The 16,076-nt window shown below is 44.3% G+C and overlaps 2 protein-coding genes across 26 annotated transcripts in view; one reads left to right on the top strand and one right to left on the bottom strand.

Annotated features, from left to right (window-relative positions):
- The window catches only part of LOC126562092 (transmembrane protein 161B), a 496,042-nt gene that overhangs the window by 81,950 nt on the left and 398,016 nt on the right, over positions 1 to 16,076 (top strand). The gene's annotated exons all lie outside the window — the stretch shown is intronic.
- Positions 1 to 16,076, bottom strand: part of LOC126562376 (CUGBP Elav-like family member 4) — a 339,360-nt gene that overhangs the window by 66,642 nt on the left and 256,642 nt on the right. The window contains exon 1 of one of the 25 annotated variants that reach the window (XM_050218876.1): positions 6,657 to 6,763. The exons of the other annotated variants lie outside the window; for them this stretch is intronic. The gene's annotated coding sequence lies outside the window, so the exon portion shown is untranslated. Of the gene's footprint in view, positions 1 to 6,656; positions 6,764 to 16,076 lie in introns of those variants that run through there. 25 annotated transcript variants of the gene reach the window in all.

Here is a 16,076-nt window from a genome sequence, read left to right as displayed (position 1 = left end):
TTAATAATTTTGCATCATGAACAATTAGCTGACAGTTTGTGTTGGAGTGTTTTTTTTTTTTTTCGTGCTTATGTGTACATTGTTGTAAGGATCGGTGGAGAGTTAATTTTGGTAATAGAAAACAAAGACAGAAACAATACAGTAAACAAAACAAGGAATCGAGGAACATGTGAAAGTTTGCAACATAAATGGAGTGATTGAACGTTAAACACAAAAACACCAGTGGGCAAAAAAAATTATACCAAAGGACGTCGCAAGGCACATAACAGAATAAAATCACAACGAGGCATTCGTTTAGTGGTTGGGAAAGTGTTTCGGGAAATGCGGCAGGGTAACAATAGTGTAAATTTAACAATAGTGCCAGCGATACAACGTTCAATTAACAGTCAATGAACAACAGGTTACGTTTATCTAAGAATAATTGAGCGTAAAGATGTATTGCAAAACGTTCACTATGTAGTTAGACGTGGATAAAAATTTACCTGAGTCGCTTTAAGTATAAGAAATATTACAAACGGGAAAGAGAGATGTGATCGAATAAAAAAAGTTAAACAAAAGCCAAGAATTCTAACAGAACTTAATAATACTGTTCTATGCGTTGTGTGGTACACAATTCACATGGGCCATCCTCTTGTCACAGCACGCATAAGCTAGCAAAATGAACATTAATTCACAACAAGAAAGAAATGCTACACCATATGTATAAAAATGCTACAAAACACTCAAAGTCACAGCGAAACTAAGACAAAAACCCAGTTAATTAAAGGTGAGACTTAGACGCTAAGGATTTTTATTGTAAGAAAAATTTGATCATTTAATTTAAATCTTTAGCAACTTGTTTTTCGTTGAACATGCGAAGCCTATCTGCTGGCAAAGATGGATGTCTTATCGTCTTCATCCTGAGAAAATGAAGCCGAAGATATAAATTGAACAGAACAGCTGACGACACTTGACTTTCCTTATGGCTTATTAATCCATATTGTTAGAGATGTGGCTTCAGTGAGTCGAGCAAATAAAACCAGAAGAGTAAACGCGTAGTTAATGGAATTTACGGCTTCTATTTCCTAGCCGTTAGAGAAAAATAAGACTTTTTGGTGGGAAGAAGGGATACAAAACCTACTTTATGGAGACTTTTGCGAGGTTTTTCCCATACTAACACATGATCCAAAGGCAGCAGAAAAACTAAAGTGCTGTTAAGAGAGCTGTTTTACTGCAATACACGATAAATATTTCATTATCGCGCACTCTTCAAGATTACTCCAAGTTTTCCATTTATCTTCTTTTTCAAGTCTTTCAAATCGACCCTATTATTCAATTTGTTTTTAAATTTTGCTTGTACAGTCAGCGTTGCAGGCAAAACAAACATTCCAGCAGCCAAAACCGAAAAAGAAAATGTATTAATCAATTTCCCCTAACAATGACGAAGTAGCTAGCTGAAAATGAGGACACCACGGTTGCTCCAACGAAACAAAGGACCATAAAGAAGCTTTCGTGCCCACGTGATGTTTGGGGACAAGTACGCCTTGAAACGTTGTCGGAGTTCTTTTTCCGCTTTCGATCACAAGGCTACAAAATGCTAGGTAAGTCCTGCTCCCAACAAGAAAGGTGCAATTGTTTGCCGTATCACCTCTGCCGTACCGAGCAGCTGCACGGACCAGCTTCTTTATGCTAATGAAAAAATAGTATGTCCCTTCTTCCTGGTTATTACAATCGTCACACTCTACCGCCATCCGGGCCAGCTCCGGGGTCGCTTGGCCCTTTGTCCCGACGAGCCCGAGCGTTCTCTTTAACGCTGGTGACGCTTCTCTTTGTCCCTAAGCTGAAACCGTCCAAAAAACCTTGACGGAATTTTAAACGAAGCATCCCAGGGCACGTGAAGGATGCCTTTCCCGAGCGCCGGAAGTAAACATCTTTTCGTAACCGAAGGAAAACTACCTCCGATCGATTGAGCACGGAGCTACCACCCGTGGTTTCGCCATGCAAGGCGAAGCGGTAGCGGACGTGATGAGTTTTGCTAACGATGTTTTCGCAAACTATTAGTTGAATCATGGTGCACTTCCTTCTTGGGGCTTCTTCTCAGGCGCAGAAGATGCTTTCAGGTCGGGGCTGCTGTATGTATCGTGCGGACGGTTTTTGGCTACTGATGTGCACTCCCCCGCCAAGACAGGATGAACAGATTTGTTTCGCCATCCGCTTTTCGGTTTCGGCTTCAAAGTGCATTAAACGATGCACCCGAGCGGAAGAGGAAACGTTATCCATCCGTGCGCTTCCGATGGACGAGGGATGAATATTATGTTCCTCCTCCGTCTGCCGGAGGAAGTCCCGAATCTGGAGAATGGATGAGACAGCTCGACATTCTATGATCCATTGTTGTGGTATTGGATTGGTCTACCGGTCCTCTGATGGAAGATATCGAAACAGATTGAACGTTCTGTTGCATGCAAACGTCTTTCTTGCTGGCTTTTCGAAAGACGCCGGTAAGGCATGGTGTCTGAGCGTAAAAAATATGTTTCCTGTTCCCATTCTACCGTTCCGAATGCATTCGCCGGGAAAACGTTCGGTGGAGGAGTATGCTCGTCAACGGTAAAGCTTTTGAACTTCACGTCGCAAGGACAATGAATCATCGATTGAAGTTAAAATTTGCCAAGAAGACCCGATTAGCATCCAATCGATACATAGCCATTTTGATGCTTGCAGGTTTAGCATCCCACGAAAAAGGCATTCCGTAAGCCGTCCAAGACAAAAACTTTATCCTCCGAAACGGGAAAAGATTAGGACTTTGAAAAATTATCCTCAATTTTCGGTCGCCTTGCTCCGGTTTTTGGTTGGTGGTTTTCGGTCGCTTGCTAACGTTGGATTATATTACCATTAGACATAATTCGGATCATTATACGTAATTTATGAGATTCGATGGGTATCCTTTTCAACATTTCTAATCTTGTTAATTACACCGACCGAGCATACGAGTTTTGGGAGAGGATGAATCGTACTGCACAGATTCGTTAAAAGAGCTCCATTCTAAATGGAAGGGCGGAAGGTCTCGATCGATTGTCACTTTCATGCTTGCCGCAAGCGAAACCTGCAAGGGATAAACTGCGAAAGTCGCGTATTACCAGGAACAGAGCGTACCGAGCTCCACACCGTATTTGGTCCTATGCTGGACCAAATTCGTTTGTAAATTTTCCCGATTAATTCTGATAAATCAACACTCGCCGGCACCGAAACTTGCCATTCGGACGCTTCGTGCCCTGTGAAAGGCGCCAGTTTAACTGAAGTAGGTGACAGTCACCCAGCCATTAGTGACATTAACAAAGTTCGACTGCCAAGGGTAATGAGGCGATAGATAAAATTAATGAGCTTCTTGGGCATTTTGCTTTGCTTCCGGCAGTGGAGGGCACGGGACACGATACGCTGTCTGTGGCGATTTGGCTACTGTAGAGCAAAAGTTTCACCTACAATAATTCGAAGCCACTAAAGTTACCACAGACGAATGGCAATTAGGTGGAATAAACATTTCTCATGATTTAGTGAGTAACGAAACAGCGGCCACTGCTTCTGACGTGAGACAAATGAGTGAATAGGAAATAACAAATGCATTAAAATACTTCATAATGTCACCGAGCGTCAAAACACGTTGAAAAAACATGTTGGACCAGAATTCAAATCTTCTACTCATAGATAAGTCCAACATATAGCATGGCAGTTGTTTACGGTCGAATTTTAAGTTTTCATATTTATATTTCATAAAAATAAATTTGAACGGCATGGAGTTACGAATCCTACAACATGGCCACACATAGTTGGAATTCGTTGTCAGATTCTGCTTTTCCGCCACGATATTTCGTAAAAGGTATCGGGTGGACCTGCTCGGAATGACCAACGTCTTTAGACTCTTAAAACACATCTCCATTAGTTTTAGGTTTGGAAATGTTATACTTTGATCAACTTTACATTAAAAGTTTTATATGAAAACACAATAACATTTTATTTATGTGATTGTTCCTTCAAGTTGGACCGCTTTGTTTTATTCTTAAAGCTGAGCCACACCACACGCTCTTCATGATACAAAATACACAGGAAGCACCAGTGACCGGAACTGGTAGATAATATGGTTCACAGCGTGTGATCAAAGTATTTATTTTCCACCGACAGCAATTAAGGATGCTTTCATTTAGGGTGACCAAAATAGTATGTACTCCGGCCACGGTCCGACTATTCATTCACCCGTTGTTGACGTTGGCAGAACAGTGACCGACAACGGAACCAGTGGGTTAGGGTTTGGGGAAGACAAATGAAGAATACAGGATATGATTAATTTTCTTTCGCAAGGAAAGAAGAACTAAGAAGTCGACACTGTCTGCCCACCAGGACAGTTATCCACTGTTCTTTGTTGTAAAGGCGAAGGCTTAAGTGATGAAGCTTGCCTGAGACATTTCCCTGGCCCTGGGTAGGGATGTGTTAATTCATTAGTTCAGTTTGCTCTTCCATCGAAGGCGCTCTTTCTTGCAGTGTGGCGAAGGATCACAGGCGAACCTGCCATGACCAAATACCGACTGCTATCGAAAAGGATAATGAATTAATCTAACGACTGCTTCTGTAGGCTTCAGAGCTGCAGTTTTCGGACCCAGAGGTACGGTGCGATACAATTGGGCGATGTACAGTCGCCACAAAACGGTTGCATGTTATATTGGCATTTTTTTTTTTAAGAGTCTAACCGACTCTTACAGATGTTACAGAAATTGGTTGTTTCGGTACAACAAGCTGTAAGCAAGATACACTAAATATGAAATGTTTTCTTACGTATCACGCAATACCACGGTGATCCCTTCTTATTCGCTGGTTTTCAGTTTCTGTTGAGGTAAAATATGAATTATTAGTCAAAGTAACAACCACAACAACCAAATTATTAAACAGTGAAATGGTTCAGTGAGGTATTGGTGACAAAGCACATAGTTGTAAATTTGGATCATTTGGTAAGAATTTGGGTCGAATAGTTTGAGCTACATTCGTTTTGTCCATACCTCAATGAGCCCGACAGTCAAAGACACGCACACAGAGAGAATATTATCAAATGTATCACAGTGGTGGGTTAGAGAGTTACATCAACGATCATGACATCAAGTAGAACTAAGTAATGGTAAATGAACAACATCGATAATATGCACCAATGAAAGTCTACGATCTTGGGTCACGACAAACAACGGACACAGGTACCGAAGGGCTGTGCTCCAGGTCCCGTTGTCGACCTGCAATGACCGTGTCCAGTGTGTTTGTAGCAAGGGGCGAATAAATCGTATGTATGGGAAAGCTTTGCTGTCAACAGAAGTGTGAAACTTCGCACGCTGCTGTGCGCAACCGGGAGCACGGTACGCTTGAGTGTAATGAGAATGACACGGTTTCCATCAACAAACTACTAAATAATTACGGACATCCTAGGAGGAATGCATAAATCACGACACTTTAAGGTTACGACAACGAACAAACAGAGCAAAATAGGAATCAATTCAAACAACGCAAAAACAAGAAAGTACGATATTAGGAGCCAGATAATGTAGTAGTAATGGTACTAGTATGTGTGTTTGTGTGTGTATGTATGTTTGAACGACAACACGCAAGGCAGGGCGGGATCATACAGGCCAAAAGAAGTAAGACTGACAACACCTCGGGCGAGGCCAGCAGCAGTTCGTGATTGTGGTCAAGAGAAAAGGGAGCGTAGTGGAAAGAAAACCGAACGGTTCTGCCGAGTTCTGACTTTGGAGAAAATTGGAATGCGATACAGTAGCAACGAAACCATCGGCGTGCGTACGGCTAGGCCAGGGCGATGGGAACTGTATGTTAGTCACGAACCATGGCGTTAAATGAATATTAAAATTTGGGGTTTGTTGTTTTGCTTCGTTTTTCATCACTTTCATGCCACGTTTTCCGACGCTCGACGAGTACCCGCTGGGGGAGTTCCCTCACGTTTCTCCTCTCCGCTCAGTGTACACCTCAGACATGGGAGAATCGCATGTAAGAGCAGGCAAACTGATTGTTGCAACCAGTGGGAAATCTGAAGGGAAGGAATTGAGGGCACGAGAAGCTTGCTTCGTTCGTTCACTGCGTGAACAGAAAACCAATTTCATGCTATGATGTGAAAATCCGTGTGATTTTCTTTTCCTTTTTCATCCGAAATAATGTACCACCCCATCAGTTTGGCCAGTCACCCCAAAATCCCTACCGGCTACAGTGATTGTGGTTCGGTTCAGTGGACCAACATTTGCATAGCTTTGCACGGCGCTAGGCACCGTGGCGTGGTATTGACCGTTCGTTAGTTCGAGATTGAGCGATGTCGTCCAGGAATTGTCCGAGAATGACTCGGCATAGCAGCCCTCAACCCCCCCCCCCCCCCCGCCCTCTTATGGCCTTTGGTTTAATTTATGATCGAAGGTGACATTTTTTTCTTGCTGCCACATCAGGCACAGGAACCGCCGCTGGGTGTTATCGCGTATCGCATCCCAATCTTGTCGCGTAACGGAAGTCATCGTTTAGACGGGCGAAGAATTGGGACCTTTCGGCTTCTTTCCACTTATCCGTGTGTGTAGTAGTGGACGATCGGGAGGGTGGAAGGTTGAGGAATGGGACATTCACGTGACACATAGTAAAGGACATAATCTTACTTTTCAGAACTTGCACTGACGGAGATGTGCCCTCTGGTCGCCTGTCAGCATTTAATCGGTCTTAGATGACGTTCCTATCGGAGGGATGGAATGGGAATCTTCCTCGAAGCAGTCTTCCTTTCTTTTACTGTTCTCTTCCGTTCTTTGCTAAGTACACTGTTTGTTTTGTTTTTGGTTTTGTCTGTTATGTTTAGTGTTTCATACGTTGAGCACCTTATATTTCCAGTCTTTAAACTTCTCTATAAATCCGTAGTTTTGTTTGTTTGTTTTTCTTTTTCTTCTATCAAATAGTGTCTGTGGTGTGTAAAAAAGTATTTTTCCCTATTTCAGCACTTCTTCACTATCACAATAAGTATGCACTACCGAAACCAATCATTGTACTATGCAGCTTTCGAAACGAAAATTCTGCCGTTTTTTTCTTTTTTTTTTTGTATGCAAACGCAGAGTAGTTAAGCTCTTTCTTAGTTTTATAATTTAGTGGTTGATTTTTTTTTCGCTTTCGTATTCCTGTTGTTTAGTAAATTATCCTAAGCTTATTGATTGTAATTGAATGATCGTTCTGATACGTTTCCTGCGTGTGTTTCAACGGTTTTGAACGCGGGCTGAAATTGAGTTCGTAAACTATGTGCGATGGACGATAGGAATCGGCATCGACTTCGAGTGAAAGGTGGCTGCAATTATAGAAAGTAAAAGAAAAACCAAATAAAGTAACAGTACGGAAAAGTCTTTCAACTGTCCACTACGGTACGCATATGCATCATATTCGGGCAGCAGTGGTTGCTGCATTTAATGGGAAAAAATAAAGCTTTACAGACACAAAAGGCTATGATGGGTGGGCCGATGTTCGTATTGTGATGGAATTGTTCTTGCTCAAGCAGGATAACAGCATTATTTCGGCTAGTGCCGTCCGTTGGCTAATGAAAACAAATTCAGACAAAAATTGTTGCAGAAACAACCGCCCTAAACAAACATCGTATCTGTTTTAAAATGGCTGTATTTATTCAAGGTCTTCTCGTAGCAAACCCATTTCACCAACACAAACACATTCAAATTTATGTTAACCGAATATAAACGTAAAACGATAACACAGCAATCACTTGGTACACGAAACCTTCACATCTACAGATAAACGGGGTTTTTTTTTTCTTTTGCCACTAACTGCCATTTCAAATATTGCTCTACCCAACCGTTTGCTTTGGCTGAGCGAAAAGTGAGCTGAAGGCGAAAAAAAAAAACTGCGAATAATTAAAATGCAGAAGTAAACAATTTCAATTTACATCACCATTTTCCCGCTCTCCCGTACGCGCCTTGTTTTTGTTCATTTTCCAGCATTTGGCTGTTACGTTTTCCGCAGGTGCAGTTTGCATTCAGTTATCATCACGCACCAAGGCACGGTGAGCAACATCATGATGGTTCTATTTTGCTCAAAGCATTACCCCATCAAACCGGCCATTTGGACCTACCCGGCAGGATAGTTCGCTTGCATTTACCTCGAATGAACGAGTATGCTTTTTATTTTGAAGCATTTATCTCAACATAGAATGTGACTGGAAAGTAGCAGCGGAAAGAGACGAGTTTAACAAAAAAAAAAAAAAAAAAGAACATCTCCACACAGTACGACGAGGAAACTAACGATGAAAACTCATTCGGACGTGCCGTGAGAGCTTTGGGTCTAATTTTTCATCCATTCACGCCACGCTCAGTCTCCAATCTCGGGGTGTTCTCATCGGTATGCACCCAGCTCGCGCAGACCGGGAAAATGGCTTGCTGCAAGCAAAACCAAAGCAATTTTCCACAATCTTGTTCTCCCTGCGGTCTCTGGCCTGCTAGTAGCTAGAGCCTGCGTCCTGCAGGGATCCTTGGGAGGGGGGGGGGGGGGGGGTGGAGGGTTGGTGCAAGATTTTTTTTGTAGCAGGATTCCCTTTCCTTCCGCTATAAAGCCACCGCAGGAAGCTAAGCCACGGTCCACCGTTGCTACCGCAACCTCGGCTACCGAAGCGTCTGATGATCCAACCGCAAACGTTGTTATCCTTTCCGAGCGTCGGCTCGGGAATTCCAGCATTCCATCTGGAGCTTTACCGGCGCAACACGGCAAAAGAAAGTTACAGGTGGAGGAAAATTCAGATTTATTCCACACTTGATGCAAATAAAAGCCAAAAGCACACAGATTTGCATTTTAACCATTAATTTTCTACCTTTTAGAGAATGTGGGCCATCCGGCAGCGGCGAATGGTGAGGACCCATACGGATTGGTTTGCACTTTCAAACGCTTCCTTCGTCTCTACCGTGCAGCCACACTTGGCAGTAATTTTTTTCACACCGCTTTAGGCTTAACTTTGTAACGCAGGGTAAATTGGAAAGCTGAACCAAAAGAACGGAACCAAAAAAAAAAAAAATGCTTTCAGCATTTTCAGTAAACGAGATGGACATTGCACCGGTCGAGTCACACCCGAACGGGAGTACGTGTTTCCGCCGAGATCGTCTCCCCTGTTCTCGGTGCAGGGAGCGAGTCAAGTGGCCTGAACGTCTCTTCAAACGTTTCTCGCCGCCACCGCCAGCAGCGGTGAGGTGCAAAGTGTTGAGTAACGAAATTTTCTTGCCCATCCACGTGCCGAAGCCGAAAGAAGCGGCTCCCAGCACAGTATGTTTACGTTTCCGCATGAAAAATCGTTTGCAAAGTGTTTGCTATGCTGTTGAAATTTGGTATATTTTCAACCGGTGGTGATGCTGCACAGTCGCTGATGCGTTTGCAGGCACACTTGCAGGAGCCTTGCTCTGGCGGCAAGCATAACAGAAAAGGGTAGCAAATGTAGCCTCTCCTGCATGCATCATCTCATTGGGGCTTGTGTTTGGATGAGAGGGTTTGTTTTTCTTTCAATTCATTTCCCCTTCACTGAGCTTACCGCCGGGTTGAGGGTTGTGCTTTTTTCTTCTTTCCCCCTTTTTTTTTTCTTTGCTTCATTTTTGTTTGCACGGCTCGTTGCTGTTTGGTGTAGTGCTCATGACTACCCAGTTTCCTTCCACATCTAGACACCAATCTAAGCAAGAAAGTTTTCTTTGCACAAGAGGAAAATTTCTCGTTGCATTAAATCAAACTATTTTATCGTCCAGTCACTCAGCGCCACTGTTACACAGAAACAGAAGGTGTGTTTGGGTGGCGGAATGTGTGTGTGTGTGTCTATCCTACGCTCGGTTGAGTGAAGTGAATGGTGCCCCGAAAACTTGCAGGACAACCTGGACCAGCCAACGGAACCGGCCAAGAAGAAACTGCTTCGAACGGCACCGAACAGGTTCAGGCTTCAATCAATCTACCTTATCAAGAACATCTGGCGAGTTTCTTGTTCCGCACGCTTCATGGCTAATGAAATGGAAAAATAAGAACTTCGTCCACTACATGCCGCAGCGCAGCACGTCAGGCGCAATCGGTTACGAGGCTAAAAAAAAAACAAGTTCCGCTTCGGTGCTACATAATTGATCTGCTGATGGACACCGTTGATGAATGGCTACAGCGAAAATCCTTCACCACTCTGTGGATTTGTGGAACATACGGCAGCCAGGACCTTTGGTTGCATTCTGTAACGAGGTGTACAGATGTGAATACATAGTTTTCGTTTTGTCTGGCTTTTTTTTTGTGTAGATGAGAAACTTTCTTTTCTATTGTTTTGTGTATCATTTTAGCATGATTAAGCTATTCAGATTCGTTTGAACAGGTTGTGCTGGCAGGCACAGCAATTGTGTTAAGTAATGCGCATCCCAACCGTTTCAGCCGCTTCCACCAGCTCTTCAAATTGATTTCTGCATATGCAACAATTTGATTAGTTAGGTCACTTTACTCACACCCTACAAAGGGACATTACTCATTTTTGGATTGAATTCAATTACAGCATCCTGCCGCAGCAACTTTTTGTTCTTCTACCACGACAGTAACCCAAAACTAGTACAAAAGCCCTGTGGCATTGGACCGGAGGTTGCGTGATAATAAATTACACCACTTAGTATGATTTACGGCCGGTCGGCTCATCCCCACACATCGCTCATCGTTGGCGATTTGACAGAAAAATACCACACGTTAATTTTCAATCCACAGGCTGCGTGTCCTCCCCCAATGCGCCCCTAGAAAGGTGCCGCATTCCAACATGTTTAACATGAGCCAGTTATGTGATTGTCGAGCTCATTATTTTCCTATCAACATGGCATGCAAACAACAGCAAAAAAAATGATACCTACACCGGAAACATGTGCCGTATGGAGTTTTTTTTTCTCTCTCTCCTTTCGCCTGCCGCTGTTTTGTTCCGTTGTACTGCTCTGCATTGTTCTATACAGTGCGCATCGTTAACACTTCCAGTCAGGCAGATGTAAATCACGATTGCATGTTGCACAATCATTTCCTGGGTGGTGTTTTAATTTGTTAGTAAATGAAAAATTGCCCATCAGAACGCTGCTAAAACCACGGGAAGAAATGCTGCCGGGCGCGGAGCGGTTCCGAATGCATTTGCCGCGCCCGAAATGATTTATGTCCAGCACAGCCGACGCCCATCTGACAGGGAATGGAGTGTTAGAACCGGAACTGTGCGTGGCCAGGTTTTTTGCCTAAGTTTATGTGCGTTTTGTTTAATCCTAACCACAAATTGTAATGAGATTTGAGTTTCTTGTCACACTTTCGCATTAAAGCTGTCTCACGGTCGTTGGGTGGGCGCGTATCAACACAGCTTCACAGGACGAAAGCAAGCAAAGCACCCTGTACATCGTACCCACACACGCACACACAAAAAACCAGAGCCTTCAAAAGGCGGAAAAAAGATAAGTTGAGTTCACAATCCCACCACTGTCGCTTCATCCCAGGCGAAATACACCGGGGACACTTGCTGTTCTCCCATGCGCCCTGCTCACTGACTTGACAGGCGTTTGATTTATTCTGCAAGATAAAGTCAGTCTAAATTTCCGCCTCCCCTTCCACTCCGGCCCTTAACTACTGGGTACCAGAACTTATGGAGGCTTTTTTTTCCCCTGCCGGGGCCTCGGGAGGATATTTTTCCGATTTGTGAGATTATTTGAGAATGCGTACGGACTTCTTCTGTTTACGTGCGTGTTCATGCTCCAGGAGTAGCTGATTGGTAGCAAAAGTGAAGAAAAACAAAGAATAAACCATCTTTTGCTTCACAGCAAAACAAAAAAGAAAGAACCCCCTCACACACATTGTGCGAGACGATGGGAGCATCCACGCTTGAAAAGCGCAAACATCCTTTCCATGCGCAAGGTGTATGATAAACATAAAGGGAGTAAGGGCAATCCTGGCAGACTGGCGGGCGGTTACGGTAAAAGGACTCTGCGTTTGGAAATTTATGAACATTTAAATTTATTCACCGCGTGTACGCAGTTTTTGGGTGATCTCTTTCGCATAAGCATAACTTTCCCTCTCCTCCCCCCCCCTCCCCCTCTCTCCCACTCATCCCACACGGCACAGCGGTACGGTGCAAATGGTGCCAACAGTTGCCGACCTATTCTTCAACAACTCGGCACATCTGAGGTGGTTTTGCCATTGCTTCAGCGGCAGAAGACGATCCCGGTCCACGACCTTTTGCCAGGCAGGGAATTTAACGCTGTGCGAATGTGTATTTATGTGTTTCGTCGAAAACGATTAGAAGAAAACGCATAAATCTAAATATGATTCCCATGGTAGGTTTTGCGGGGTTAGAGTTTGACCGGCGTGCGAGCTAGAGGCAACGAAGGATAGAGGGTCTTCGGTTGCTTGGAGCTGGGGGGAAAAGATTCTGTGCTGTGATAAGAAAACCCATCGAAGGGAAAAAAAGGTTTTTTTTCGACGTTGGATAACTAACAATGTAACAGCAGCTCAAATATCCTAACTCACAGTTGCACTCTCTCACGCATAAATAACTGTCCACACTTTTAGCTCTAGCGCAAACAAATGGTATACTGCTGGTAATGGTGGTGGTGTGCGTTGTTGGTAGACAAGAAAATGGCTAATGGCCCTTTCGAAAGAAGTGTGTATTGACCACCACCGCCTGTATGGACCATTTTCTTGAGGCGAATTTCGAGTTTTGGCACACATTACATCCCTGTTTTCTTCAAGATACAACGATTATCAAATCAAAAGTGTTGTACGTAGTTGAGACCATTTGTAATTGTGGATACGTTTTGTTAAAATTGCACCTGCTTCGGTAGGAGCTCCACCATCAACAACAAATACATTGCACCAATAGATCTTCGAGCTTGTTTCAGCTTCAAGGATGATCTCAACGAGCAACAAGCCGGTCTCCGAAGTTGAGCAAAAATCATATCGAATGACAAACCAAGGAATGTGACACTTTTAAGCACATCCCGTTGCCCCCCCCCCCCCACCAGCTGCCCACAACTGGAAATCGTTGTTCGGCAGAGAGGGATAAACTTTGACACAACTCGGGTTCAACTCGTTCGCGTCTTGGAAGCTCATGGTGCTACTGTTGGTGGAATCCTTTTGGAGCTTCACCATAATGACACATAATAATGACACTCCAAGTTATACCACGGTCGGTGTCTGTGGCGGGTGCCCCGTTCGAGATATACTCCTGGAGCGGAAACCTTGAAGTGAGCCTTGGGAAGAAAATGAAAAGTCATTAACGCTTTGTTTCTAGCTTTTGTTGAGCGAAAATATCTGATAACAAGTTTGTCGTCGTACTTTCGTGCTGTTCGGTGGCGAGGTCAGAGACAGAGAGTTAGCACCAGTGTCACCTAGGGGCTCACTTAAGACGACGAGACTATACGATACGGATGTTGTTCTTAAGGGGAGACTAAATTCGAAGCAACGGTAACCGGTGCCGGGGGGGGCCACCGAAAGTCGTCCAAAGACGCTCCGGCATGAACTTTGGTAGATCGGTGTGCTTAAAAGATCATTTCCGTTTCCACCCTGCAGCGAAACGATGGATGGTCGGTCATGTTTCATGCCTTTAGACTTCATCATCGTTCGGACCTTGTCTTGCCTTGGAGGCTTCCAATGGTCGACCTACAGTAATAACTGTTCAAAGCAGCCGAAATCCACTCTCGCCATGCTTGTTGGTTTTGGAGGATAGTGAGTTGGTGGGAATAAAATTGTCGCTAGAAAATGTAACCAAAGTGTATGATCCTGACGAAGGTTTCGCTTCGGGGACATTGTTTGTCGGTGTCGTATCGTTAGATGTAATCACAGGCAACAGCGCCTCCAGATTCGAATGACGAAGATTCACCTCTCTTTGTTCCTGTGCAACTTAACCGGAAGCAACTCAACGACTGAAATCAGTTTTGGCGACATCTTAAGACATTGAAAAGTGTTCTACCTAAAGATGCATCAGATTACACGAGCGTCTGTAAACGACGTTACGGATTGATTGTGAGTTGTTTGATGCAAGCAATGATGACTGTGTCCAATTGTTTGAACCGTTGTGGTCTATAGTCTGCGGAGAAATTACAGCCAACATATCATCAATATTTTCCTAGCGGTCGATTGAATGCCACATCACCGCTAAACCCTACTCGAGCAAACCTACCGAACAGATACATCCGTTTATCGGTGTCATTATGCTTTTGGTTCGCAAAGCCGGATTACAATCGACCCAGTAAAGATGAATCTTTCCGACCGTCTCTGCGCTTGTCCCTCATTAAAGATCATATTTATCATTTTTGGAATGTCGAAACTCGAAGCCTATCCCTACACCTGACGAACATGCCACGCCATAAGCCGACGTTCGTGCTCGGAAAGTTAAGAGATAAGTGGTTGCCATACTCATTAGTCTTGCCCAGAAGGAAGTTACCCCGGGCTGGGACGGAAAATGACACTACCCTACAGTTGACGACCTGGCATACCTGAGATCCCGAGGCGACGCGTTGTTTTTCCTCCGCTTGTACAAGCGCGCACGGATGCTGGGTTAACCTTACGGTGTAATGCTTCCCAGCGCCCGAACCCATTTGCACGACCGGTTGGTCGGTGAGAGATAGGAAAATGATTTATCGTACCGTATAAATCTTCGGCTATATATTTATTTATTCTATTATTTATGGGCGCGGTAGCGGCTTTGGAGCAATGACACGAACACGGGTACACGCGAAACACACCACTGGAATCAATGTTTTCCTGTCGCCGTGTACCAAGGCAGGTGGTTTTCGGTAAATTGGATACGTTTTTGGACAGCTAGCGCTTTGGTGTGCGCGCCAAATGCTGCAGGAAATTCAATATTTGTTAAAGGGGTTTTCAGCTGATTACCCCTTGAAATCGATATTTTAGCCAAAGGTGTGAAACAATGCTTTGTTTTGCACTGGCGAATAGAAAAGCAGGGTCGTATTTGCGTCCCGTGTTTACAAGGGAAGGGAAGCTGTATTCATCCTTAGCTGGAATCGATTGTCTGCGATGCTTTGAAGTAAGTTTTTCAAAGTAGGAACGTAAAGTTTGTGCGCCGGTGCGAAAGATATCTTGTTCGTTTTACTACGAAGACAAACGACCTCACTCGAAATTTAAGAGCTCCGGTTGAAAAAACGTGGAGGTAAAAATGGTTGGAGCTTCCAGCAAGATGGTTCCTTCCCATTGGTACGGGAAGATGCAAAACAAGTAGCTCTTGAACGGGCGTTCGCTTCGATACTTTAGGGCATTTAAAGTTGTTAAAAAAAGATACACTTGCGCCACCAGCGATACGAAAAACCATTCACCGTTCGGTCGTTTGCGGTTGCATAAAGGTGAAGCGAACTGCACATAAAAATGAAAACGCCTTCTGTGCGCGGCGAGTGAAACCGGATGAATGGATGCCATGGAAAAACATAAACAGACCGATTCCAAACGGGACGTGGGCTGCCTGTCTTGACGGTGGCAGCGTGTTTGCTTCCCAACGCTTCGGAGGCACCATTGCTCAGTTCGCGGATTCGTAACTTAATCTCTCACTCAATTAAGAAACGCGTGGGTGTGTGTGTGTGTGTGTGTGTGAGAGAGGGACAGAAAAAGAAAGAGAGAGAGATACCTTCTCCCTCGGTTCCTAAGTAGTACGTACCCATCGCGCATAAAACCGGACCGATGCCTGCCGCTTTTGAGCCCGAAACGGAAGCCCGCCTTGGGGTTGAAGTTCATTTTAAATTAAAGAAAAACAGTAACTCCCAGGTTTTCCCCCCTTTTTTTTGTCAAGAGGTTCTGTGTGCTGTGAGGGAAGCGTAAGTGGAGCTATGTTGGGCTTGTTAAACGCGACGGCACACCTGGTGGTTGAGTGTTACCGCGAATTACTTCAAGATGCTCGCTTTCGCTCAGACGATGCCTGGCTTATGGTGCAAAATAAATGTGAAGCAGCAGTCGTCTTTGACTGTTTGCCGGCAGGTACCACATGGGTTTTGTTTTGCTTTTCTTTGCTGGAAAGGCTTCCTCCTAGTACGCACACACACACACACAAAAACACCCATCTCAAAATGCTA

Source organism: Anopheles maculipalpis, chromosome 3RL, assembly GCF_943734695.1.
Source record: "Anopheles maculipalpis chromosome 3RL, idAnoMacuDA_375_x, whole genome shotgun sequence".
NCBI lineage: Eukaryota > Metazoa > Arthropoda > Insecta > Diptera > Culicidae > Anopheles > Anopheles maculipalpis.
This window is presented reverse-complemented; position numbering and strand designations above follow the sequence as displayed.